We start from the raw sequence: 25,349 nt of genomic DNA, 5'->3' as shown, positions 1-25,349 counted from the left end.
TGGTCTCATAGTTGTGAGATCGAGCCCTGCATCAGGCTCTGCACAGTGTGGGATTCTCTCTCTCTCTGCTCCTCCCCTGCTTGCACTCCCTCTCAAAGTAAATAAACATATAAAAAAAGACACAAAGAAAAAATGACACAAACAAATAGCGCGCCTATTAAATATAGAGAACAGACTGGTGGTTACCAGTGGAGATACGTGTGGCGGGGGGGGGGGGCGATGGGTGAAACAGATGAAGGGGATTAAGAGTACACTTTCCACGATGAGCACTGGGTAATGTATGGAAGTGTTGAATCACTATATTGCACACCTGAAACTAACATAACACTGTATGTTAACTCTACTGGAATTTTTTTAAATGGCAAATTTTATGGTACGTTTCATTTTTAACTATGGCATAATGCTATGTTATATACATTTTACAAGAGAAAATTTATTGGGGCACCCGGCCGGCTCAGTTGGAGGAACATGCAAGTCTTGATCTTGGGCTGGTTGAGTTCAAGCCCCAAGTTGGGTGTAGAGATAACGTAAAAATTAAATCTTAAAACAAAACTGATTAAATGAGAAAAATTAAGAAATTCAACAAGGCAGCAACAGAGCATTAATCAAGGGCGGGACCCCTCCGTGCACAGGGTTCTGTGTGAAGCCAGGCCTGCTTGCGAGGACAGAGACCGTCCAGTTTAGGTGGCGTGCCCCATTCTAGAGACCAGGAGTGCTACATCTGGGTCACAGAAGACTTACTGAAACTGCCCGGTGTCCAGAATCCACTCAGTGTTCAACACGGCTGGTAAAAATCGAGAGCCCTCCCTTCCCCACTGCTACCCGTGCTCTCCCTGGCCTTCTAAAGGTTAAGTACAAGATCTAGGTTCAAAGCTCAGGAGACTTTGCAATGTCAGCCCCGGAGGTGACAATGTTTATGGGATGTTTTTCTCCCCATCAGTTGCGTTACTTTAACCGGCTGGTACTGTTTGCGGGGCAGACATGTGTAGCCGGGGGGCAGAGGGAGCAGGAATCTGAGTCCCTTGGCTGATAATTAGGGGAGCAGTCAGTACCCACACTTCCTCACCTGGCATTCACGGAGCACGCTCCCTCCCATTTCTTCTGTTCTTCCCTTGCTGCGAACTGTCTCCCTTACCTCTCCGGGACTTCCTTTCACTCCCTAGTGTGCTTGGCGACTGGTAGGTGGGGCTTACTGGAGTCCTCAAGCAGGGCACAGAGGGGATGGAGATGGGAGGTTACAGACCAACCCATGTAGCCAAGAAGGATCTCGAGCCTTGTTGTCCAATCCAAGCCGAGGCTATAAACCGCATACGTGAGCAGCGACAGAAAGGTGAGCCAGGCGTGGCTCTGCCCCAAGAAACCTAATGAAAGACAGATGGCTCGCCACCTTTGCCACACATGCCTTAGATATCGAGCCCTTGATCTGGGGTTTACTGAGCAGAAAGAACGCCCTTCTTTTGAGCCAAGCCAAACATGGGCACTCACAAGGTGAGCTTTCTGAACCCTGAAGCCATCTTTTGTAATACCTGCTCACTGGTGGCCTTAAGCTCTTCTGCCTCTGAGTGGCCACTCGCCAGGAGGCTGGGGACTCTGCCTCCTGGCAAAGGACAGGCCCCAAACAAGACATTTCACATTCAAGTCATAAATAGTTGTCTGGCTCTGGCCCTGCCTGCCACTGTAGGATAGCCCAGCCACCACAAAGGCCTCTCATCCTTTCTGGGACATCTCGTGGGTATCTGTGTGTCCTCTCACAGCCAGATGGCATGCACTACCTTCTCCAACCCGAACTCTGCTTCCCTATAAGGATAGGTGCTACCCCAACCTCTGAAGGCCTGAAGGCCCCAGCAAGGTGCCTCACCCTGGTCCTGTCTCCTGGCCACATGTCTACAGTCAAGCAGGAGCTGCTTTGTAATACCCAGGACATTGACACGGCCCACCTGTCTCTCTTCGCATTCTCCCTCAAGAAGAGAGAGCCCGATGTCATCATCACCTACCCCCGTCAGTGCTGGGCTGCCGTGTGGGTTTCCAAGCACCCTAAATTCTCTGAGGAGTGTCCAGGAGGATGATGTGAGGCCCTGCTGTGCTGAAAATTGCCCTTCAGGGTTGGTGCCAGGCCTAGGACCCGCCCCACCAGCCCCACAGGCAGATCCACACGAGGCCTGAATCCTGGAGACTTTGGAGTTTGGTCTGCAGTTCTTGACACATAGTGTAGGGTCAGGAGCGTCACAGCAGGGGAAGAGCAATACATTTCAAGTCTCCCTTGCCTTCTCCTCTGAGAGAATACCTAAGTTTTAGCATCAGAGGGATGAACCTGGTTTGGGAGATGAGAGCATAAAACTACACAATGTTCTAGTACCTTCGTTGGGGGTTTTAAGGCCAAACCACTATTCTCTCCATCATATATTGAACAGACCGCTTTTTCTAATATTTGTTCTTAAATCAAAAGACACTAACTGCCTTTGGAAAACGTTCTGAAACAGCCCCTCCAATAGAGGGGGACCTCCACCGCCATACCCTGCTTTCACAACCCCAGCACTACCATTCACAAGAGCCTTCCTTTACAAAAAACGTACCCTTAATAAATAGTAAGCGTTAACATTTACTGAACATGTTCTATGTGCCAGTCATGGTCACGTGATCTCATCTGATCCTTACAACAACCCTAATAGAGAAGTATTATTATTATCTCCTCCACTTTACAAATGAGGTACATGTTCAGGGATATTAAGCGACTTCCCCAATTATCACAGAGCTTGTTTGTCGAGGGGCCAAGATGTTTATTTCTCTACATGCTGTCAGGGTCCACACCCCAGTTGCAATCAGAGGAACCGTTCGGCAGGCTTCAAACATGGTAACAATGACAGCCAATATCTAAGTATCTATTACCTGCCAGATTCTTTATATATTCTCTTTCATTTGACCACTTGGCATGATACGTATTTATCCCCATTTTACAGATGAGGATCTTGTGGCTCAGAGACTGAGCAATATTGTGACATTGTGACCCTCTGGGGGAGTCACTGACAAGCTGGGCTCTGGAGTCCCACTGCCGGGCTCTATTCTTTAACTCCCCCTACTTACTAGCTGTGTGACCTCGGGCAAGTTGATTTTTTTTTTTTTTTTAAGTAGGCTCCATGCCCTGTATGGGTTCAAACTCATGTCTCTGAGATCAAGACCTGAGCTGAGATTAAGAGTCAGGTGCTGACCCAACCGAGTCACCCAGGCACCCCTGACTTTAGTCGAGTTATCTGATCTCTCTAAACCCTCATTTTGCCATCTGTACAATAAAACATTGGTAGCACTTATAGGATTCCTACAAGTTAGTACACGTCAACTGTCCTTACTACATAGTCAGAAGTCAGCAAAGGCAATCTACTATTATTACTCCAAAGCCCATAGTTTTGTCTTTTTTCCCACTAGACCGTTCTGTCTCCCAATTTGACTGAGAGATAGGAACACATCACGCATTAAAATAAACAAGATTCTTGGGGTGCCTGGGTGGCTCAGATAGTTAAGGGTCCAACTATTGATTTCGGCTTAGGTCAAGATCTCAGGGTCATGAGATAAAGCCCCAAATTGGGCTCTCTCTCTCTCTCTGCCCCTCCCCTGCTCACACTCATGGGAGCATTCTCGCTCAAAATAAATAAACATTTAAAAAGGATAAACAAGATTCTTTTACAGCAGAGATGCAAAATGCTTAGATCAAGGAAGAGAACAAAGACCCAAACACACCTATTTGACAGCTCTCCCCGAATATTCTCAGAGCAGTGGAGCCAATGAAATGAAGGCCCAGGAAAAGCAAGGCTCATTTAAACCTCTCCTTTTTCCACCGCATCTTCTTCCTTTCCTTCCTCACCAGGTTCTGAAGGGTAAATTCATCTTTTTTGGTCTTGGAAGGGCAAATTTGCTGTAAATACCCACACTCATTGCAGCTTTATAGGTTAGTTCCTTGTTTGGTATAGGGAGAAGGATCTAGAAGTCAAAGTCTGAAGATGTGGAGATTTCTCACCCAGCTTTCATCTACGTGACCAGGCACAAGTGCGCTAATCCCGGAGTTTCAATTTCATCACCTGTGGAGAATAATAAATGTAAGGATCAAATTAATAATGTGTGTGAAGATGTAAGATGTATTGCAAACTGTAAATCCCTCTGCATGGGACAAATTGTGTGCCTTTCCCCAGCTGACAGGACTCTTGGGTCTTGGCTTTTCGAGCGATCACGCTCAGGAGAGGTGACTGCAAGCTTCCTGAACCTATTCGCTAAAAAGCTATCCAGAATGCCGCCTTCCTTGGGCAGGCTGGGGTTAGGGGAAGGCGGCAGTGAGACGCTCCCTGCTGACTAAGTGTTTAGCAGCAGCAGAGTGTGGGAAGGAGAGAACTAAATGGGGCATCGCAGAGGATGGGGGTGGGGGGAAGAACCCTACTAAATAATTCGTTTAGAACAGGGGCACCTGGATGGTTCAGGTCATCGCGCGGTTCGTGAATTCCAGCCCCATGTCGGGCTCTGTACTGACAGCTCAGAGCCTGGACCCTGCTTGGGATTCTGTGTCTCCCTCTATCCGCTCCTCCCGAGCTCACACACACACACACACACACACTCTCTCTCTCTCAAAAAAATAAATAAATAAAAACAACCTCAAAACACAGCCCATTGTTCTCTGGGGTTAGATTCCAGAACAAGTTGGGTACCACACTGAGTCTGAAACAAACTTCTCAGGCTTAGGAACTAGATCCTACTTTGGGGAGACTGGAGAGCTCGTGGAGAATGGATTCAGTGACAACACTTGTTTTTTGACACATTATCTCCGATCTCAGGTGAAGGGTGAGGGCCAAAGACACATATGGCTGTGAAAATGCCCCAATAAGCCTCCTCCGGAGCTGCAAGCAGGGGCTTCGGAGCAGAAAAACCTGGCACTTAGCACCTCCTCCCGGGAGCCACAGCCTCAGCCAACAGAGCTACCGCCAATGGCGGATCAGCCGGGTTGTTTGGGCCCTCGGTTCACACCGCGTGCCTACACGGCAGTGGAGCCGTGGGCGGAGAAGCGTGTATGCGAGAGCCGCTCTTGCCGCCACGGCCGGAGGGACAGTGCTGGCAGGACAGGCCCAAGGACGCAAAAGAGGACAGGACGACCCGGGGGGGGTGGGGGGGGCCGAAAGAGGACGCGATGCTCCAGGACCCCGAAAGGGTCAACCTCAGGCCCGCTTGCGGCCGCGTGTTCGGCCGCCGGCGTCTTTGCGACGAGCATCTTTGCAGCCGGCTCGGCCGTAAAGCAAACGTGCCGTGAAAGACAGAGTCACCGAAAATCGAACGGGTCTTTCGTTCAAAAGAACTTCATGAAACATGAACCTGTGTAACAAAATTAAGAAGACTTCATTGCAAAATACAAAATATTTGAACACATTTAACATGTGTAGATTCACGCCAATCCTGGGCAAATAATGGATTTTATTTTGTGGACTGTACCTAAGCACTTGCCTTCGAAGTCTTTCCTTCAAACTATTATATTTGGGTTTTTTTGTTTGTTTTCTTTTCTTTTTTCTCTTTTCTTTTCGTTTTCTTTCTCTCCTTCCTTCTTTTCTTGCTTGCTTTCTTCTCTCTCTCTCTCGGTTTTTTTTTTTTCTTTTTTTTGGTATGTTGATTCATTTCCCAGTTTGTCGGCACACTGTTTTCTTCTTTTGCTAAAATGTCTTTCTTCATTAAGAGCAGTATCGGTTTCCAAATACTAGAATGCATGTTTGTACCTGAGCTTTGGATTGCATTGTGAAAGCCTCTACGCTGGTGTTTGTTCTCGGCATATTGTCACACGTCCACTGATAACTGGTCCAAAGTTCTATGGGAAATGTGGGTTCAAAACTTCACAGCATTGTGTAGACCCTTATGAGGGCCAAGATTTATATACCATAAAAATGGGAGTACTGTGTCAATGAAGAAATAAAACCAGTTGATGAAACCAACAAACTATAAAACCAGTTGTTGTTTTTTTTGTCTTTTACAGAAAAACTGACTTACAGTCAATTAGTTATACAGCAAAAATGTTTGCAACAAAGATGCTTATGGGGAAACTACCTAGAACCACCAAAGGCCTCCCACACCATACCTTTCCACAAAGTCACCATCATGCTCCTCTCAAAAACTCAGGAACACAAACAGTCCATGAAAATGGTCACCAACCCAGCTGTCAGACTGGTTAAGTACATTAGACTCTGCACCTGGAACACTGATCTACTCTCCCTCTGAAAGGCACCGAAGAGGAAAAGGAAGCCTGTACAATCCCTTAAGTTACACATGTCAGCCAGTCATACAGAGCAAACACACTCCTGGCCTGAATCATAAAGGCAAAACCAGGCGTGCAATTCTTACCAGCCTATCCGTGTAAATGGCCACTAGCCAGCCAAAGTTTTCAGGCACCATGGACTAGCTCTCATAGCCTGCTGTTACTACATTATCATTGCCATAGCCTTGAGCACCTACAGAGAACTGCATACAGTTAAGGCTTGGGATGCTACCCCAAGCCGTACTTAGGGAGGGTGCAAAAACCAGAAAGCTACAGAGCCCTTCTTAAATAAGCAGGTGATCAATATCTTTCAACGTCCAGAATTGAACTCCATGGAATAGGTCCCAACTTCCAGGATTTCTGATCTCTGGGTAACAATACCTTCCACCTTTTTGCTCTCCCAGCCCTTCCAACAGCTTTAAGACTTAATTCTCTGTGTTAAATCCCTCTTTGTTTGAAATACCTAAAGTGATTTCTGGTTTTTCTGGCCATACGTACTGGTGAATCTTCGATATTTTTTTTTCTTTTGTACATTTTTTCTTTCGGATATTTGTGTCAATACCCAAGTTTTCGTGTTTGGGTCCCTGTCCTTTGTCCATGGAGTGATTCTTCAACAAGATCTTTGCGTGTTTACTTTGTTGGCTGTCAATATTTCTACGACCTTCTCAACGTTGGCAAAATTTGATGATGGTCCCTAATCGGGCGTCTATGCTACAGCAAAACAACCTTAAAACCCTGAGCGGACCCAATCCCTTCCTCTGGGAACACCTCCAGGTTCCAGGGAACCTTTTGTTCCACTGGGTCATTAACAAAAAGGTCTGCCACAGCAGGACTCTGCCCCTGTTGATGGGAGCTATGCATAACTAATGAAGAGGAAAATTGCTAGCAAAACAGGCTGATCAGTCTCAACATGTTTCTAATAACTTCTACATTTTCTGATCCTCATTTCCCTATATATCTTCTTTCCTTCCTAAATGAATACTACAAATCCTCTTCGGCTCACTAATATTTTCCAGTCTGTATTTTCTCTTCCTTTCTTTCCCATCTTATGGTACTTTGTTTTGTAGAGGATTTTCCCAGGTTCTTGGTCACATTGTACACATTTTAAACGCCAGTCTCCCTGGTCTCTAGTTGTGGACGTTAAGATGTCATAGATACCCCGTAACCTGGAAGATTAAAGAGCAGACTTTATCGGGGCACCTAGGTGGCTCAGTCGGTTGAGCATCTGACTCTTGATTTCAGCTCAGGTCATGACCCCACGGTCATGGGATCGAGCCCCATGTTGGGCTCTGTGCTGAGCATGAAGCCTGCTTAAGATTCTCTCTCTCTCTCTCTCTCTCTCTCTCTCTCTCTCTCACCCTCTCCTCCTCCCACACCTCTCTCTCAAATTAAAAAATAAATAAATAAATAAAAATTTTTTTAAAAGAGTAGACTTTGTCTTGTAGTACTGAAAATACCCCAAGTGATAGGTACTAGATTTGTTTCACATCCTTCCGTAACGTTTGGAGGAGTTTATTACTTGTCCAAAGTCACAGAGATTGTAGGAGACAGAGTCAGGATTTGAACCCAGATCTTTCTGATGGCACAGCGACTAGCATCATTCAGAGGTGGAGCCTCTAATAGTGACAAGGGGAGCCCGCAAAGTCTTCCCAGAGGCAGGAGTAAATGTCAAAGAACTGTAGAAAGCCAAGACAAACATAAACAAAAGCACTCAATTTTAAAATCCAGCAATCACTTCTTGGCCTTTTGGGTAAGATCAAGTGTGGTCTCTGTTGTCATCAGTTTAAAATCCAGCGAAATTCTATCTCTACTCTGTCAATATGAGGTACCTCTTGGATGAAGATTTCATTAAGTGTTTCTTAGCAACTCTAGAAGCACTATCATGAAACCAGCCGGTTCAGAAGTGTCTCTCAGAGTTCATGTCTCCTGCATCACACATACATGTGGGATACAGTCATATGAACAAGGAAAAAGGTGTGACAGGACCCAAAGAGAAGTGAGAGCCAATAGGATGATAGGACACTGGGAGATAATTAGTTCCACTTTTATATACCCCTTGCTATAACAAGCATGTATTACTTTAGCATTTGAAAGGCATCAAATAAAAAAAAGTTTAAGGTCACCTGGGCGGCTCAGCTTCCGACTCTTGACTTTGGCTCAGGTCGTGATCTCATGGTTGGGGAGTTCAAACCCCGCATCGGGCTCTGCGCTGTCAGCGCAAGCCTGCTTGGGATTCTGTCTCCCTCTCTCTCTCTGCCCCTTCCCTGCTTGCTTTCTATCTCTCTCTCAAAATAAGTAAAAAAATAAACTTAAAAATTTAAGAGCTTGTGTCAAATACTATGCATTTCTCAAAACCCACTTAATTTTCTCCTTCCTGTATACACGAGAGAACTACATTTCCCAGCCTCCCGGGCACTTAGGGTGGGGTGATGTAACTGGGTTCTGCCTGAACGGATGTGGGCAGAAGTGATATATACCATTTCCATATCATAATATTCCCTAGGTCATCAACCACACTCACATTTCCTCTTCCATGGCAAACTTGGAGGACATATGTTTAAGATGACACCATGGCAAGATAAATGAAGCCTAGATCCCTGAGTCAATTATTGGAGGAGAGCCATTTGACCTCCATTAAACAACGACCTAGTCTATTAAACCGCTAAGATCTGTGGTCTGCTTATTACCGCACCGCTCCCTGCCTATCCTGACTAATAACATGCTCCTCCACACCAGGAATTTTCAGTGACCCGTGAAGTTCTGAGAGAGCCTCTTAGCTACTTCACACATAGAAAGAGGCTTTCTGTGCTTTTGCTAACTGGATTTTTTCAGATTCTAAGTCTGTGTGGGGACATATTTCTGAATATAGTCCCTTTCTCTTCTTCAGCCTCTGAATTACCTCCTCATTCTCACTTTGTTGTGGTGTGTTTGTTCCAAAGGGAAATAAATCAAGGGCTTATCGGAAAGGAAATAGTACACGCACTTTACATTCTTGTTTAAACAAGACCTGAAAGGGAAGGAAATTTTATGACATTTTCTTCTCCTCGGGGACCAGTCTGCATTTTACTACCCTAATATTTACTTACTGTTATAGTAAAACCTTAGATAAACCATCAGGGGCTGAGCTCTTCTAGACAGACAAATGTTTCAAAGAACTAAAGTTTATACATTTAGGCGATAAAGTGCTGTTGACTTTTAGATGTTTTGAAGAAAATATTTATGACGCATATTAAACGAAGGATGGTGACATGTTCTACCTTTTCCAGGAGGTTCAGGATTAACCCAAGCTCTGTGACTGTTCCACAGTTCCTTGAGGAACTTGTATATGTAGTTACCTCCGCCCAGAACAGTCCTTCCCTTCCTTTGTTTACTTAAATTCTCCTCATCTTTTGGATGTCAGCTCAAAGACCATTCCCCTCAGGCACAATTATATAAATTTACCAAAATTCATCCAACTATTCACTTAAAACAGCTGAATTTGTGGTGTGTAAATTATACCTCACTATAGCTATGTTTAAAAAGCCAACAATGCTGTCAAGGAGGTAAAGCATAAACCTCCCCTTTAACTGTGGGCTACAGAGTGACTTCCTTCCAAAGACTCCAGTATGGAAAGAGAAAGAGGGAAGAGAAGTACCCCAATGCTGGAGAAATCTGACAAGAACTACGTTGGCCAAGTGATCAAGGTCAACATCAACAATTATCAGTCATGTTGACAGTATATACCCTTGATATGATGTGGTGAATATAGCACCTTACCTCTGTGGTCTTCCTCCCAGACACCATAACCCCGGTCTAACCATGAGAAAAATCCCATGCATCCATGGAACTAGCTAGAACTCCTCAAAACTGTCAAGGTTATCAAAAACAAGAAAAGTCTAAGGAACTTTTATAACCAAGAGGAGCCTAAGCGAGATATGACATAGGAACATGATGTGATATCCTGGATGGGATCCTGAGACAGAAAAAGAGCATTAGGTACAAACTAAGGAAATGTCAATACAGCGTGGACTTTAGTTAATAACAATATATCAATATTGGTTCATGACATGTGACAAATGTACCACAGTCATGGAAGATGTTAATAACAGGGGAAACTGGATGCGGAACAGCTGAGAACTGTCTGTACTATCTTCATGATTTCTCTGTAAATCTAAAACTGTTCTGAAAAATAAAGTTAACTTAATTCACATTAAAAAAAATTCCCCAGCCCCCCAACCAGTTCAAGTCCCCCTACTGTACATTCATATAGCAATCTAGAAAATTAACTAAATGAATGAATGAATTTATCACCGTATGTGATTAGGTTTGTGCATTTTGCTCACTGTTGTATCCTGGGAACAAGGTTAGGGGCTGGTTCTTGATAGGTGTCTAGTAATAAACATAAAGTAAGGAATATAAAAATGTAAGTTCTGGGGCGTCTGGGTGGCTCAGGTGGTTAAGCATCCGACTTCGGGTCAGGTCATGATCTCACAGTTCATGAGCTTGAGCCCTGCGTTGGGCTCTGTGCTGACAGCTCAGAGCCTGGAGCCTGCTTCTGATTCTGTGTCTCCCCCTCTCTCTGCCCTTCCCCTGTTCATGCTCTGTCTCTCTCTCTCTTAAAAATAAATAAACATTTTAAAAAAAGAGTAAGTTCCGTGGCAATAGGATTTGTCTGTTTTGTTGTCTCCTGGATCCTCATCACCTGGAGAGCACCTGGCCCACTGTAGACACTCAGCAAGGACAACTCCCACCCCAGGGTGAGCCAAGGAATCTTCTCCCCAGTGGTTTGAGTTCGGGATAAAGATGCTTTAGTTCAGACTAATACAGTCTATTACGTGCCGATGGCAGTAACATTTGTCACCAGATGAACAGAGGCTTAGGGGATTGGTCTATAAAGAATCAAGCCAAGCACTTGGGAGGCTCAGTTGGTTAAGCATCTGTGTTTTGGTTTTTTAATTTACATCCAAGTTAGTCAGCATATAGTGTAATGATGATCTCAGGAGTAGAATCCAATGATTCATCCCCTACATATAACACCCAGTGCTCATCCCAAGTGTCCTCCTTAATGCCTCTTCCCCATTTAGCCCATCCTCCTCCCACAATCCCTCCAGCAACCCTCAGTTTGTTCTCTATATCTAAGAGTCTCTTATGTTTTGTCTCCCCCTTGTTTTTATTTGCTTCCCTTCCCTTCTGTTCATTTGTTTTGTACCTCAAATTCCACATATGAGTGAAGTCATATATTTGTCTCTCTCTGCTGACTTATTTCACTTAGCATAACACGCTCTAGTTCCACCCACATAGTTGCAAATGGCAAGATTTCATCCTTTTTGATTGCCGAGTAATACTCCATTGTGTGTGTATGTGTGTGTGTGTGTGTGTGTGTGTGTGTGTGTGTATGTATATCTCACATCTTCTTTATCCATTCATCCGTCGATAGACATTTGGGTTCTTTCCATACTTTGGCTATTGTCAATAGTGCTGCTATAAACATGGGGGTGCATGTGTCCCTTCGAAACAGCACACCTGCATGCCTTGGATAAATACCTTGTAGTGCAATGGCTGGGTCGTTGGGTAGTTCTATTTTTAATTTTTTGAGGAACCTCCATACTGTTTTCCAGAGCGGCGGCACCAGTCTGCATTCCCACCAGCAAAGGCATCTGACCCTTGATTTTGGGTCGGGTCATGATCTTTAGGTTCCTGCATCTAGGTGGGTGCTGCACTGCCAGATAGGAGCTTGCTTGGGATTCTCTCTCTCCCTCTTTCTCTGCTCCTCCCCCACTCACGCTCTCTCTCAAAATAAATTAATTCATTAAAAAAAAAAAAGAATTGGGGCACTTGGGTGGTTCAGTCTGTTAAGCGACCGACTTTGGCTCAGGTCATGATCTCATGGTTCATGAGTTCAAGCCCACATTGGGTTCTCTGCTGTCAGCACAGAGCCCATTTCAAGTCCTCTATCCCACCCCCCTCTTGCTGCCCCTCCCCTGCTCACACTCTCTCTCTCAAAAATAAATAAACATTAAAAAAAAAAAAAGAATCAAGCCAAGACTCAGCATGAAGGAGAAGGAAAGACAAGAAAGAGAGCAAGAGGGCCACCAAGGTTCCTACCAGGGCTGTCCTTTCCAATTCCAGTAAATTCCTGGGCCACGGTGTCCCGGGAGACCCTCCTGTCACGTATAGTCCAATAAGCCCTTACCATCAGATCTTGCTCCTTAGGGATAACTTCACCAAAACCTTATCTGTGTCCTATTTTTCTAGCCTGTGTTTCTGTGGTGAAAGATGTTGAATCAAAGTAACGGAGGGAAATATCACCTGTCGTACGATGAAGAGAGAGAAAAAGATAACAGGAAGCAGACACGGGGATAAGAAAGGGAAAGTGGAGGCTGTAAAAAGGAAAGCAGATCGATCACAACAGCCAAGATACAGAAGCGGCCCGAGTGTCCACGAATAGATGCATGGATAAAGGTGTGGCGTATGTCTGTGATGGAATATTACTCAGCCAGAAACAAGAAATGAGATCTTGCCATTTGCAACAACATGGAGGGAGCTAGAGTGTATCAGGCTAAGTGAAATAAGTCAGAGAAAGACAAATACCATATGATTTCACTTACATGCAGAATTTAATAAAAAAAATATATAAACAAAGGAAACTAAAGACAAACTGATGGCTGCCAGAGGGGAGGTGGGTGGAGGGGTGGGCGAAATAGGTGAAGGGGGTTGAGAGTGTTGAAACTACACACCTGAAACTAACAGAACACTGTATGTTGATGCTACTTCAAGTTAACAAAAAAGGAAAGCAGAGGGAGACCTAGAACTACTTGGAAAGGACCTAACAAGTACTTGCCTAACAAGTAAGACAGTGGATTCAAAGTGTAGTGGATTCATTCATTCATTCAGCAAATAGGTACTGAGCACCCACTAGGGGTTAGGAACACAGCACTCAACAAAACTACGGGACTTGCTGCCCAAAAGAGCTATTAGAGACTGTTGAGTGCTTACACAACAACTTAAACCAGAAAGAGACAGAGACAGAGAGACAGAGAGAGAGATAAAGTCACTTCATATTGGTTGGTCAGGGGAGGCTTCCTTTAGAAGGTGACATTAGGGGCGCCTGGGGGGTCCAGCTGGTTAAGCGTCAGACTTCAGCTCAGGAGTCACGGTTCACCGGTTCAAGCCCCGAGTGGGGCTCTGTGCTGACAGCTCGGAGCCTGGAGCCTGTTTCAGATTCTGTGACTCCCTCTCTCTCTGCCCCTCCCCCTCCTTCCCTCCCTCCCTCTCTCTCTGTCAAAAAAAAAGAAACATTTTTTTTAATGTATAAAAAGGGTGACATTAAATTGATATCTGAAGGACAAGAAAGCTCTAGAAGCAGGAAGGTAGTGTAGCGTGTGGGGGCGTGTGGGGGCAATGATCTAGACAGAAGGAAGAACCAGTGCGCCAAGGCTGAAGGGAAGTGTTCTCAAGAATATGACGTTTGCCCTCCAGGGAATGTTTGGCCACGTCTAGACTTTTTGGTAGTCACAACGCGATGGCAGGGAGCAGTCCTACTGGCATCTGATGGGTTAGAAGCCAGGGATGCAAATTAACATCCTACAGTTTGCACAGGACAAACCCTTAGGCAAAGAACTATCCAAAATGTCAATAGTGCCGAGGTTGAGAAACCCTGCCCTGAGGCCATCAAAGGCTTGGCACCTTCCTCAAGTAGAAAGCAGGACATGGTGCCTGGAGAAACAACAGAAGAGGGGGCAGGGCTGTGAAGAAGTTCGGGAAGCAGGGGGAGGCTGTCAGCACGCACCCTTGTACGCCAAGGCGAGGAGCTGCCATCTTGTTCTAACTGTGGCAAGGAGCCCATGGGTGTTCTGAAACCGGGCAGTTCACGTGGACTTATTTGTTGGTGGAAACAACCACTCTGGCTCTTATGTGGAATGTGGTGGACGGAGCAAATGTGAGTAAAGGAGACCACCTGGGGGGTTTGACAGTAGAGAGAGGAGGTGGCAGGTTGGACGTGGGTCATGGCAGTAGAGATAGAGAAGCAGCGAACTGAGCCTTATTTTAGAGGTGGGACTTGTGGGTCCCGGTGACAAAGTGAATGTGGAAGGTGAGGGAAACAGGAATCAAGGATCCATCGAAGGCAGGGCCAGCGACACAGGTGCATGACTGGTGCAATGCCCGATCCCACGTTGGGCTGGCAGTGACCTCGGTGGAGGGCTCTCGGCCACCCTGGATCCGGGTACTGAGCACATCCCAGCCTAGAGGGTGCCAGCCCTTCCAGGCAGCAGGGGATGGGGCGACAGACCCAGGGGAAGCTGGGGCTCCATGCCTTCATTTTGCACTGGGTCTGGCAAATTATGAAGCCGGCCCTGCTTGAAGGTTTCCAGCTTGAGTAACTACATGCTTCATTACTGCCATCTACCAAAACGGGGTGGGGTAAAAAGTTTAGTCTGGGGCTTGTTTAATCTCAAGATGCCTGTGAGACATCTCACTGACAAGATCACGTAGGCAATTGTGTCTCTACAGCTCGGAAAAGATAAAGCTGTAGACATGAAGCCGGAATTTGTCAGCCTGTAGTATATAAAACCATGAGAATGATGTTGCAGCCGGTATGAAAAACAGTATGGCGGTTCCTCAGAAAAATTGCACATAGAATTACTACATGATTCAGCAGTTCCGTTTCTGGATATACACCCAAAAGTGAAAGCAGGAACTCAAACAGACATTTGTACACGCGTGTTCACAGCAGCAGTATTCACAATAGCCAAAAGGTGGACACAACCCAAGGGTCCATTGATAGATGAATGCATAAACAAAGTGTGGTGCGTGTGCGTGTGTGTGTGTGTGTGTGTGTGTGTGTGTGTATAAGGGAATATTACTTGGCCTTAAAAAGGAAGGAAAACTCTGACACCTGCTACAACACGACTGAACTTTGAAGACATTATGTTAAGTGAAAAAAGCCAGTCACAAAAGGACAAACATTGTATGACTCCACTTACACGAAGAAACAAGAGTAGTCAAACTCTCAAACTCATAGGATGGTAGTTACCAGAGGCTGGGAGAAGAAGAGGGTGGGGAGCTAGTATTTAATGCAGACAGAGTTTCCATTTGGGAAGGATCAAAACTTCTGTGATGGTGGTGGTGATGGCTGTGTAACAATGTGAATATACTTAATGTAATTGAAACGTACACTTAAAAATGTTTAAAATGGTAAATCGTAGGTAGGTGGCTCAGTCGGTTAAGCGTCCGACTTCGGCTCAGGTCACGATCTCGCGGTCCGTGAGTTCGAGCCCTGCGTCGGGCTCTGTGCTGACTGCTCAGAGCCTCGAGCTTGTTTCGGATTCTGTGTCTCCCTCTCTCTCTGACCCTCCCCCGTTCATGCTCTGTCTCTCTCTGTCTTAAAAATAAATAAACGTTAAAAAAAAATTCTTAAAAAAAAAAAATAAAATAAAATGGTAAATCGTGTTATGTATAGTTCATCACAATAAAAAAAGAACTTGATTATTATTATTTATTGAGTGTTTCCTATACACCCAGCACTAATCTAGGCCTTTTCGTTGTTTAAAACTCATATAACCCTCATAACAATCTTTAAAGTAGATGCAATAGGTAGGCAGTAATCTCTTGGACATTGGCCTTACCAAGATATTTATGGGTCTGTCTCCTCAGGCAAGGGAAACAAAAGCAAAAAATAAAGTTCTGGGACTACACTGAAATAAAAAGCTTTTGCACAGCAAAGGACATCATCAACGAAACAAAAAGGCAACCTGGTGAATGGGGGAAGGTACTTGCGAATGACATATCCGATAAGGAGTTAACATCCAAAACATATAAAGAACTTACACAACTCAACACCAAAACAAAACAAAACAAAACAACCAATGAAAAAATGGGCAGTGGAGGGGCGCCTGGGTGGCTCAATTGGTTGATCCGTCCTGACTCTTGATTTCGGCTCAGCTCATGATCTCACAGTTTCGTGGGTTCGAGCTCCGTGTCCGGCTCTGTGCTGACAGCGCAGAGCCTGCTTAAGATTCTCCCTCTCTCTCTGCCCCTCCCCTTCTTGCAATCTCTGTCTCTCATAATAAATAAACATAAAGAAAAGGGGGGGGAGTGGATTTGAATAGACATTTTTCCAAAGAAGACATCCAGACGGCCAGCAGATGCATGAAAAGATGCTCAACATCCCTCATCATCAGGAAAATGCAAATCAAATCCACACTGAGATATCACCTCACACCTGTCAGAATGGCTAATATCAAAAAGACAAGAAATAGGGGCACCTGGGCAGCTTAGTCAGTTAAGCGTCTGGCTTTGGCTCCAGTCACCATCCCATGGTTTGTGAGTTAGAGCCCCACGTCAGGTCCTCCTCTGTCATCACAGAGCCCACTTCGGATCCTCTGTCTTCCTCTCTCTCTGCCCCTCCCATTCCCTTGCTCGTGCGTGCACTCTCTCTCTCTCAAAAATAAAATATATTTTTTTAAAAGACAAGAAATAACAAGTACCGGTAAGGATGTGGAGAAAAGGGAATGCTAGTGCGCTGTCGGTGGGAATGTAATTGTTGCAGCATCATTTACAAATTTACAACAGGCAAGATCTGGCAGCCACCCAAGTGTCCACCAATAGATAAATGGATAAGGAAGATGCGGTATATCACCGCAATGGAATATTACTCAGCCGCAGAAAAGAATCTTGCCATGTGTGACAATAAGGATGAACCTGGAGGGTGTCATGCTAAGTGAAATACGTCAGATAAAGAAAGCCACCTCTGGGACGCAGCAAAAGCGGTCATAAGAGGAAAGTATATAGCAATCCAGGCCTTCCTAGAGAAGGAAGAAAGATCTCAGATACACAACCTAACCTTACGCCTTAAGGAGCTGGAAAAAGAACACCAAATAAACCCCAAATCAGCAGAAGACACGAAATAATAAAGATTAGAGCAGAAATTAATGCTATCGAAACCAAAAAAACCCAGTAGAACAGATCAATGAAACCAGAAACTGGTCCTTTGAAAGAATTAACAAAATTGATAAACCACTAACCAGTCTGATCAAAAAGAAAAAGGAAAGGACCCAAATAAATAAAATCAAGAATGAAAGAGGAGAGATCACAACCAACACAGCAGAAATAAAAACAATAATAAGAGAATATTGTGAGCAATTATATGCCAATAAAATGGGCAATCTGGAAGAAATGGACAAATTCCTAGAAACATATACACTATCAAAACTCAAACAGGAAGAAATAAAAATTTGAACAGACCCATAACCAGTAAGGGAATCGAATTAGTAATCAAAAATCTGCCAAAAAACAAGAGTCCAGGACCAGATAGCTTTCCAGGGGAATTCTACCAAACATTTAAGGAAGACTTAACACCTATTCTCTTGAAGCTGTTCCAAAATATAGAAATGGAAGGAAAACTTCCAAACTCTTTCTATGAAGCAAGCATTACCTTGATTCCAAAACCAGACAGAGACCCTACTAAAAAGGAGAACTATAGACCAATTTCCCTGATGAACATGGATGCAAAAATCCTCAACAAGATATTAGCCAACCGGATCCAGCAATACATTAAAAAAATTATTCACCATGACCAAGCAGGATTTATACCTGGGATGCACAGTTGGTTCAATATCCGCAAAACAATTAACGTGATTCATCACATCAATAAAAGAAAGGACAAGAACCATATGATCCTCTCAATAGATGCAGAGAAAGCATTTGACAAAATACAGCATCCTTTCTTGATAAAAACCCTCAAGAAAGTAGAGATAGAAGGAGCATACCTTGAGATCATAAAAGCCATATATGAACGACCCAACACTAATATCATCCTCAATGGGGAAAAACTGAGAACTTTCCCCCTAAGGTCAGGAACAAGACAGGGATGTCCAGTCTCGCCACTGTTATTCAACATAGTATTGGAAGCCTTAGCCTCTGCAATCAGACAACACAAAGAAATAAAAGGCATCCAAATCGGCCAGGAGGAGGTCAAACTTTCACTCTTTGCAGATGACATGATATTCTATATGGAAAGCCCAAAAGATTCCACCAAAAAACTGCTAGAATTGATTCATGAATTCAGCAAAGTTGAAGGATATAAAATCAACGCACAAATATCAGTTGCATTCCTATACACCAACAATGAAGCGACAGAGAAATCGAGGAATCTATCCCATTTACAGTTGCACAAAAAACCATATAATACCTAGGAATAAATCTAACCAAAGAGGTGAAAAATCTATACACTGAAAACTATAGAAAGCTGATGAAAGAAATTGAAGAAGACCCAAAAAATGGAAGAATATTCCATGCTCCTGGATAGGAAGAACAAATATTGTTAAAATGTCGATAGTACCCAAAGCAATCTACATATTCAATGCAATCCCTATCAAAGTAACACCAGCATTCTTCACATTCTATTCTTCACAGAGCTAGAACAAATAATCCTAAAATTTGTATGGAACCAGAAAAGACCCTGAATAGCCAAAGCAATCCTGAAAAAGAAAACCAAAGTAGGAGGCATCACAATCCTGGACTTTAAGCTGTATTACAAAGCTGTAATCATCAAGACAGTATGGTACTGGCACAAGAAAAGACACTCAGATCAATGGAACAGAATAGAGAACCCAGAAATGGACCCACAAACATATGGCCAACTAATCTTTGACAAAGCAGGAAAGAATATCCAATGGAATAAAGACAGTCTCTACAGCAAGTGGTGCTGGGAAAACTGGACAGTGACAGGCAGAAGAATGAACCTGGACCACTTTCTTACACCACACACAAAAATAAACTCAAAATGGATGAAAGACCTCAATGTAAGACAGGAAGCCATCAAAATCCTCGAGAAGAAAGCAGGCAAAAATCTCTTTGATCTTTGCCACAGCAACTTCTTACTCAACATGTCTCCAGAGGCAAGGGAAACAGAAGCAAAAATGAACTACTGGGACCTCATCAAAATAAAAAGCTTCTGCACAGCAAAGGAAACAATCAGCAAAACTAAAAGGCAACCGACAGAATGGAAGAAGATATTTGCAAATGTCATATCAGATAAAGGGTTAGTATCCAAAATCTATAAAGAACTTATCAAACTCAACACCCAAAAAACAAATAATCCAGTGAAAAAATGGGCAAAAGACATGAATAGACTCTTCTCCAAAGAAGCCATCCAGATGGCCAACCGACACATGAAAAAATGCTCAACATCACTCATCATCAGGGAAATACAAATCAAAACCACAATGAAATACCACCTTCCACCTGTCACAATGGCTCACATTAACAACTCAGGCAACAACAGAGGTTGCCGAGGATGCGGAGAAGAGGAGCTCTTTTGCACTGCTGGTGGGAATGCAAGCTGGTGCAGCCACTCTGGAAAACAGTATGGAGGTTCCTCAAAAAACTAAAAATAGAACTACCCTATGACCCAGCAATTGCACTACTAGGCATTTATCCACGGGATACAGGTGTGCTGTTTCAAAGGGACACATGCACCCCCTTGTTTATAGCAGCACTATCAACAATAGCCAAAGTATGGAAACAGCTCTAATGTCCATCAACAGATGAATGGATAAAGAAGATGTGGTATATACACACACACACACACACACACACACACACACACACACACACAATGGAGTATTACTCGGCAATCAAAAAGAATAAAATCTTGCCATTTGCAGCGTGGATGGAATTGGAGGATATAATGCTAAGTGAAATTAGTCAGTCAGAGAAAGACAAAAATCATATGACTTCACTCATATGAGGACTTTAAGAGACAAAACAGATGAGCATAAGGGAAGGGAAACAAAAATAATATCAAAACAGGGAGGGGGACAAAACAGAAGAGACTCATGAATATGGAGAACAAACTGAGGGTTACAGGACAGATTGTGGGAGGGGGGATGGGCTAAATGGTTAAGGGGCACTAAGGAATCTACTCCTGAAATCATTGTTGCACTATAAGCTAACTAATTTGGATGTGAATTTAAAAAAATAAAAAATTAAATTAAAAAATATATATTTAAAAAAATAATAATTTTTCTCTCTAAAAAAATAAAATAAAATAAAGTCAAATACTGGGGCGCCTGGCTGCCTTAGTCGGTTGAGCGTCCGACTTCAGCTCAGGTCATGATTTCGCGGTCCGGGAGTTCAAGCCCAGCGTTGGGCTCTGTGCTGACAGCTCAGAGCCTGGAGCCTACTTTGGATTCTGTGTCTCCCTCTCTCTCTGATCCTCCCCTGCTCACACTCTGTCTCTCTCTCAAAAACAAATAAAGATTAAAAAAAATTTTTTTTTAAAAGAAAGCCAAATACCATTTGATTTCACTCATCTGTGGAATCTAAAAACAAAACAAATGAACAACAACAAACCAGAAGCAGAGTCAAAACTACAGAGAACAGTTAAAAAAAAAAAAAAAAAGAAAGAAAGTAGGTACAATATTACCAGCCCCACTCTACAAGCAAGAAAACTTATGACCAGAGTAGTTAAGTAACAGGCCTAAGCTCACACAGCTTCCAACCTGCCGGGTTCGGATTTGGATTCAGGCAGTCTGCTAGCAGAACCGAAAAAAAAATTTTTTTTAACCTACTGTACTACCTATCAATGGAGATCATGTCATATACTACAAAAAACACATTTCACAATTTAAAAAAAAAAAGAAATTTTTAAAATTTAAGGTTGAATTAATAGCTCACGGGCGGCTAGGTCCTGGCCTTCCAGCACAGTCCAATCTGGCTGCCCAGTGCAGAGTCAACCAGCAAAGGAAGGGAGGGGGACAATTACGAGTGACAAATCATCTCATCACCTTTGAAAAAACTGCTCTGTGACCAGAGACATCCCCTGGAAATACTGACAGGAGGGTGTCCTGCTGTGTGTGAAAAGGTCAGGATGGCCCAGAGCCAGCCCACAAGGCCGGGGGGTGGGGGGCAGTGCCCCAATCCCAGGACAAGTAGACCCGGGAGGGTAGGTTTGCAATTCCTTGGTGTTCACGGAAAGCGGTCACTGTGCTATTTTTAGGTTGCTCTATTAAGTTATCAATGACATTTCTCAGACAGAAGCCATGCCAAAGCCACGGACATTCCAGGCCTGCAGCTGGGAAAACGCAGGGGTTGGACCAAGGTGGCCAGAAGTTCTAATTTACCAAGTGACGTTAGAGCCGGCTGGCAGAGGGGAAGGTGCAAACCACAATGTGGATTCCATTTAGATCTCAGAATTCCCACACTCAGAATCCCATCCCAATCTTGGCTCAGGTCAGGATCTCAGAGTTTGTGAGCTCGAGCCCCGGGTCCGGCTCTGTGCTGACAAGTGTGGAGCTGCTTGGGATTCTATATCTCCCCCTCTCTCTCTCAAAATAAATAAATAAACTTAAAAGAAAGGAAGGAAGGAAGAGAGAGGGAGGAAGGAAGGAAAGGAAGGAAGGAAGGAAGGAAGGAAGGAAGGAAGGAAGGAAGGAAGGAAGGAAGAAGGAAGGAAGGTAAGGAAAGAAGGAAGGAAAGAAGGAAGGAAAGAAGGAAGGAAGGAAAGAAGGAAGGAAGGAAAGAAGGAAGGAAAGAAGGAAGGAAGGAAGGTAAGGAAAGAAGGAAGGAAAGAAGGAAGGAAAGAAGGAAGGAAGGAAGGAAGGAAGGAAAGAAGGAAGGAAAGAAGGAAGGAAGGAAAGAAGGAAAGAAGGAAGGAAGGAAAGAAGGAAGGAAGGAAGGAAGGAAGGAAAGAAGGAAGGAAGGAAGGAAGGAAGGAAGGAAGGAAGGAAAGAAGGAAGGAAGGAAAGAAGGAAGGAAAGAAGGAAGGAGGGAAGGAAGGAAGGAAGGAAAGAAGGAAGGAAGGAAGGAAGGAAGGAAAGAAGGAAGGAAGGAAGGAAGGAAGGAAGGAAGGAAGGAAAGAAGGAAGGTAAGGAGGGAGGGAGGGAGGGAGGGAGACATTCCAAGCTGTCAGGAATCCACAGGCCAGTTCTGGCTCTGGGCAGGCTGGGTCACTAAAGTGGACGAGAAACAGGACAGGGCCAAATGACAGGACGCAAAAGGCCTCCCTCGCTCAGGTCCTAGTCCTCTGAGCGAGCCGAGCAGCCCGCGAGGTGTTGAGGGCAGAAGGCAGCGGGGCGTCCCCACCCGAATGACCTGGTCGGGTCAGGGAGGCCCAGGCAGAGGCAGGCCCCACAGCACTGAGAAGGCAGACCCCTTCCTCAGCCTCCTGTTGGGTATGAACCCCAACTCGTCCCCAAGGCAGAATTTAACTGGATCGATCACCGTTGCCTATGAAGTACTCCTTACCTTTTGGGCCCCTTTCTGTGCCAGGAAGGCCTTTGGCTCCAGTTATACAAGCTGGGTCAGATGTCCTGGGTGGGCAAGTGCGTGAGGTAAGTGACACCCGCTCCCAGCGAGAGAACAGGACTGCGGATATGGAGCCCTGCAAGAGGAAATCCGAGGAGGGCAGTTTCAGTCCAGTTTGAAAAACAGGGGCGCCTGGGTGGCTCAGTGTGCCGAGCCTCTGACTTCGGCTCAGGTCGTGATCTCGCAGTTTGTGGGTTCGAGCCCCACATCGGGCACCCTGTCGTCAGCGCAGAGCCTGCTTCAGATTCTCCGTGTCTCTCTCTCTCTCTGCCCCTTCCCCACGTGTGTGCTGTCTCTCAAAAATAAATATTTTTTTTTAAAAAACCCAGCCAGTCCATATGATCTTGCTTTACTGTCTCTAAGCACAGAGCCTTAGGCTGGTCACCTTGGTCATACCGGGGTCATACTGGTCACCCACCTGCCCACCCTGGCACGTGCCCTTCTTCCTACCCCCAACTACTCCATAACTGTTTCTGTCCTGAGGTGTCTGGGATCCTCAAAAGATGGACACAAACACATTTTTAATGGATGTGTGTGCGCAGTCCCAGTGCCTCTGTGACAACATAGCACAGCTGGGGCGGCTTACCCAACCCAAATGTATTTCTTTCCTCACAGTTCTGGGGGCTGGAAGCCCAAGATCAAGGAGCAGGCAGTGCCGGTTTCTCCCCGCTTGACTCGCGGAGGGCTGCCTCCCATTGTGTCCTTGGCTGGTCTTCCCTCTCCACGTGTCTGTGTTAGTCGGTCTGGGCGCCATAACAGAATATCACAAAGCAGGTGGCTTGTAAATACCAGCAGCTATTGATCACGGTTCTGGAGGCTGAAGTCGCAGATCAAGACACTAACAGACTCAGTGACTGGTGAGGACCCACCTCCTGGTTCCCTGTGTCCTCACATGGTGGCAGGGGCGAGGGAGTGCCGCAGGTCTCCTGTAACGGCACCAATCCCAAATTTAGGAGGATACTCGTTGGGGTGAGCACTGGGTGTTGTAAGCAGGGGATGACTCCCTGGATTCCACTCCTGAAATCATTATTGCACGATATGCTGACTCACTTGGATGTAAATTAAAAAAAAAAAAAAGAAAAAGAGTGAATGACAATCCTGTTAGTATAATGAGGTTATGGTTTTCTCCATTTTCTATTTTTTGTTACTGACTACATTCTTTTTACAATACAAAGGTCAAAGTTGTATAAAAAGAGAGAGAGAGACTCTTAAAGAGGACAAACTGAGGGCTGATGGAAGGAGGTGGGGGGCGGGGGATGGGCTAGATGGATGAGAGTCATTAGAAGGGCACTTGTGAAGATGAGCACGGGGTGTTGTAGGCAAGAGATGAATTACTGAAACCAAATCACTACCCCTGAAACCAATATTGCCCTATATGTTAACTAAGTAGAACTTAAATAAAAATTTGAAAAAACAGAAAATAAGGGTACCAATCCCATTCATGAGGGCGCTTGATCTAATCACATCCCATAAGTCCCCACCTCCGAACAGCAACACCTTGGGGGTTAGGATGTAAGACTTTTCGGGGAACACACACATTCAACCCATAGCAGTGTCTGTGTCCTAATCTCTTGTTATTTTATTTTATTTTATTTTATTTTCTATGTATTTATTTTTTGAGGGAGAGAAAGGGAGGGCAGAGGGAGAGAGAGAGAGAGAGAGAGAGAGAAAGTCCCAATAGGGCCCCATGCCCAGCTCAGGGTCTGCAACGCGCCTTGATCTCATGACCATGAGGTCGTGACCTGAGCCGAAATCAAGAGTAGATGCTTAACTGATGGAGCCACGTAGGTGCCCCCTAATCTCTCCTTATAAGGACACCAATCCCACCCATATCCCCAAATCTCTTCTTCAAAGCCCTTTCTGCAAAGACAATCACCCTCTCAGGGATGGGGGGATTAGGGCATCGACGTACGAACCTGGAGGTGCGGGACGCAATCCAGCCCATCACAGTACGTGACGGCCCGGGAGTTTCTGCTGCACACAGCGTTAGCACAAGTCCGATCAGTAATGATGTGTTTACGGGGCGCCTGGGTGGCTCAGTCGGTTAAGCGTCCGACTTCGGCTCAGGTCATGATCTCACAGCTTGTGAGTTCCAACCCCACGTCGGGCTCTGTGCGGACAGCTCAGGGCCTGGAGCCTCTTCCGATTCTGTGTCTTTCTCTCTCTCTCTGCGCCCTCCCCCCCCCCCCACTCTGTCTCTAAATAAATAAACATTAAAAAAAATTAAATAGTGATGTGTTTAACTTATCGGAAATAGCTCAGTTTTTAGCAAAGTAGGTAGAGAATCTGCATCGTTTTGTTATCTCCCTTTTTTTAAAATTTTTTAAACGTTTATTTATTTTTTGAGAGACAGAGAGAGACAGAGCATGAACGGGGGAGGGTCAGAGAGAGAGGGAGACACAGAATCCGAAGGAGGCTCCAGGCTGCGAGCTGTCAGCACAGAGTCCGACACGGGGCTTCAACTCACGGACCGCGAGATCATGACCTGAGCCGAAGTCAGACGCTTAACCGACTGAGCCACCCAGGCGCCCCTCTTCATTTCTATTCTCACTGCTTGCAACAGTATTTGTTGGCTATGGTTTTCTCCTAAAAAATTTTTTTAATACTCTGGCTGTACGATCCATCCCCGAAGCAAGGCTGATATCAAACAACAACCTGCACGTTACCATCATCTGTAGCAACAAGCAAGATGGCGAGCAAGAGAATCCAGCCTCCAAGGGTACTGTTGACCGCCATCGTCCACAATCCCACCACACAGAAAAGGCTGTATTCCCTTACTGCTCTTGTT

At 44.9% G+C, this 25,349-nt stretch overlaps 1 long non-coding RNA gene and 1 pseudogene across 4 annotated transcripts in view; one reads left to right on the top strand and one right to left on the bottom strand.

Moving 5' to 3' along the window:
• The window catches only part of LOC122223873, an 80,838-nt gene that overhangs the window by 8,496 nt on the left and 46,993 nt on the right, over positions 1-25,349 (bottom strand). For 2 of the 4 annotated variants that reach the window (XR_006204539.1, XR_006204538.1), the window contains exons 2-3: positions 22,502-22,637; positions 4,010-4,070 (exon numbers count right to left, since the gene is read on the bottom strand). This is a non-coding gene — a long non-coding RNA (uncharacterized LOC122223873). Of the gene's footprint in view, positions 1-4,009; positions 4,071-22,501; positions 22,638-23,430; positions 23,599-25,349 lie in introns of those variants that run through there. The other 2 variants (XR_006204536.1, XR_006204537.1) reach the window with 2 other exon arrangements.
• On the top strand, positions 8,005-8,168 carry LOC122225781 (annotated as a pseudogene).

Source organism: Panthera leo, chromosome B4, assembly GCF_018350215.1.
Source record: "Panthera leo isolate Ple1 chromosome B4, P.leo_Ple1_pat1.1, whole genome shotgun sequence".
Lineage (NCBI taxonomy): Eukaryota > Metazoa > Chordata > Mammalia > Carnivora > Felidae > Panthera > Panthera leo.
This window is presented reverse-complemented; position numbering and strand designations above follow the sequence as displayed.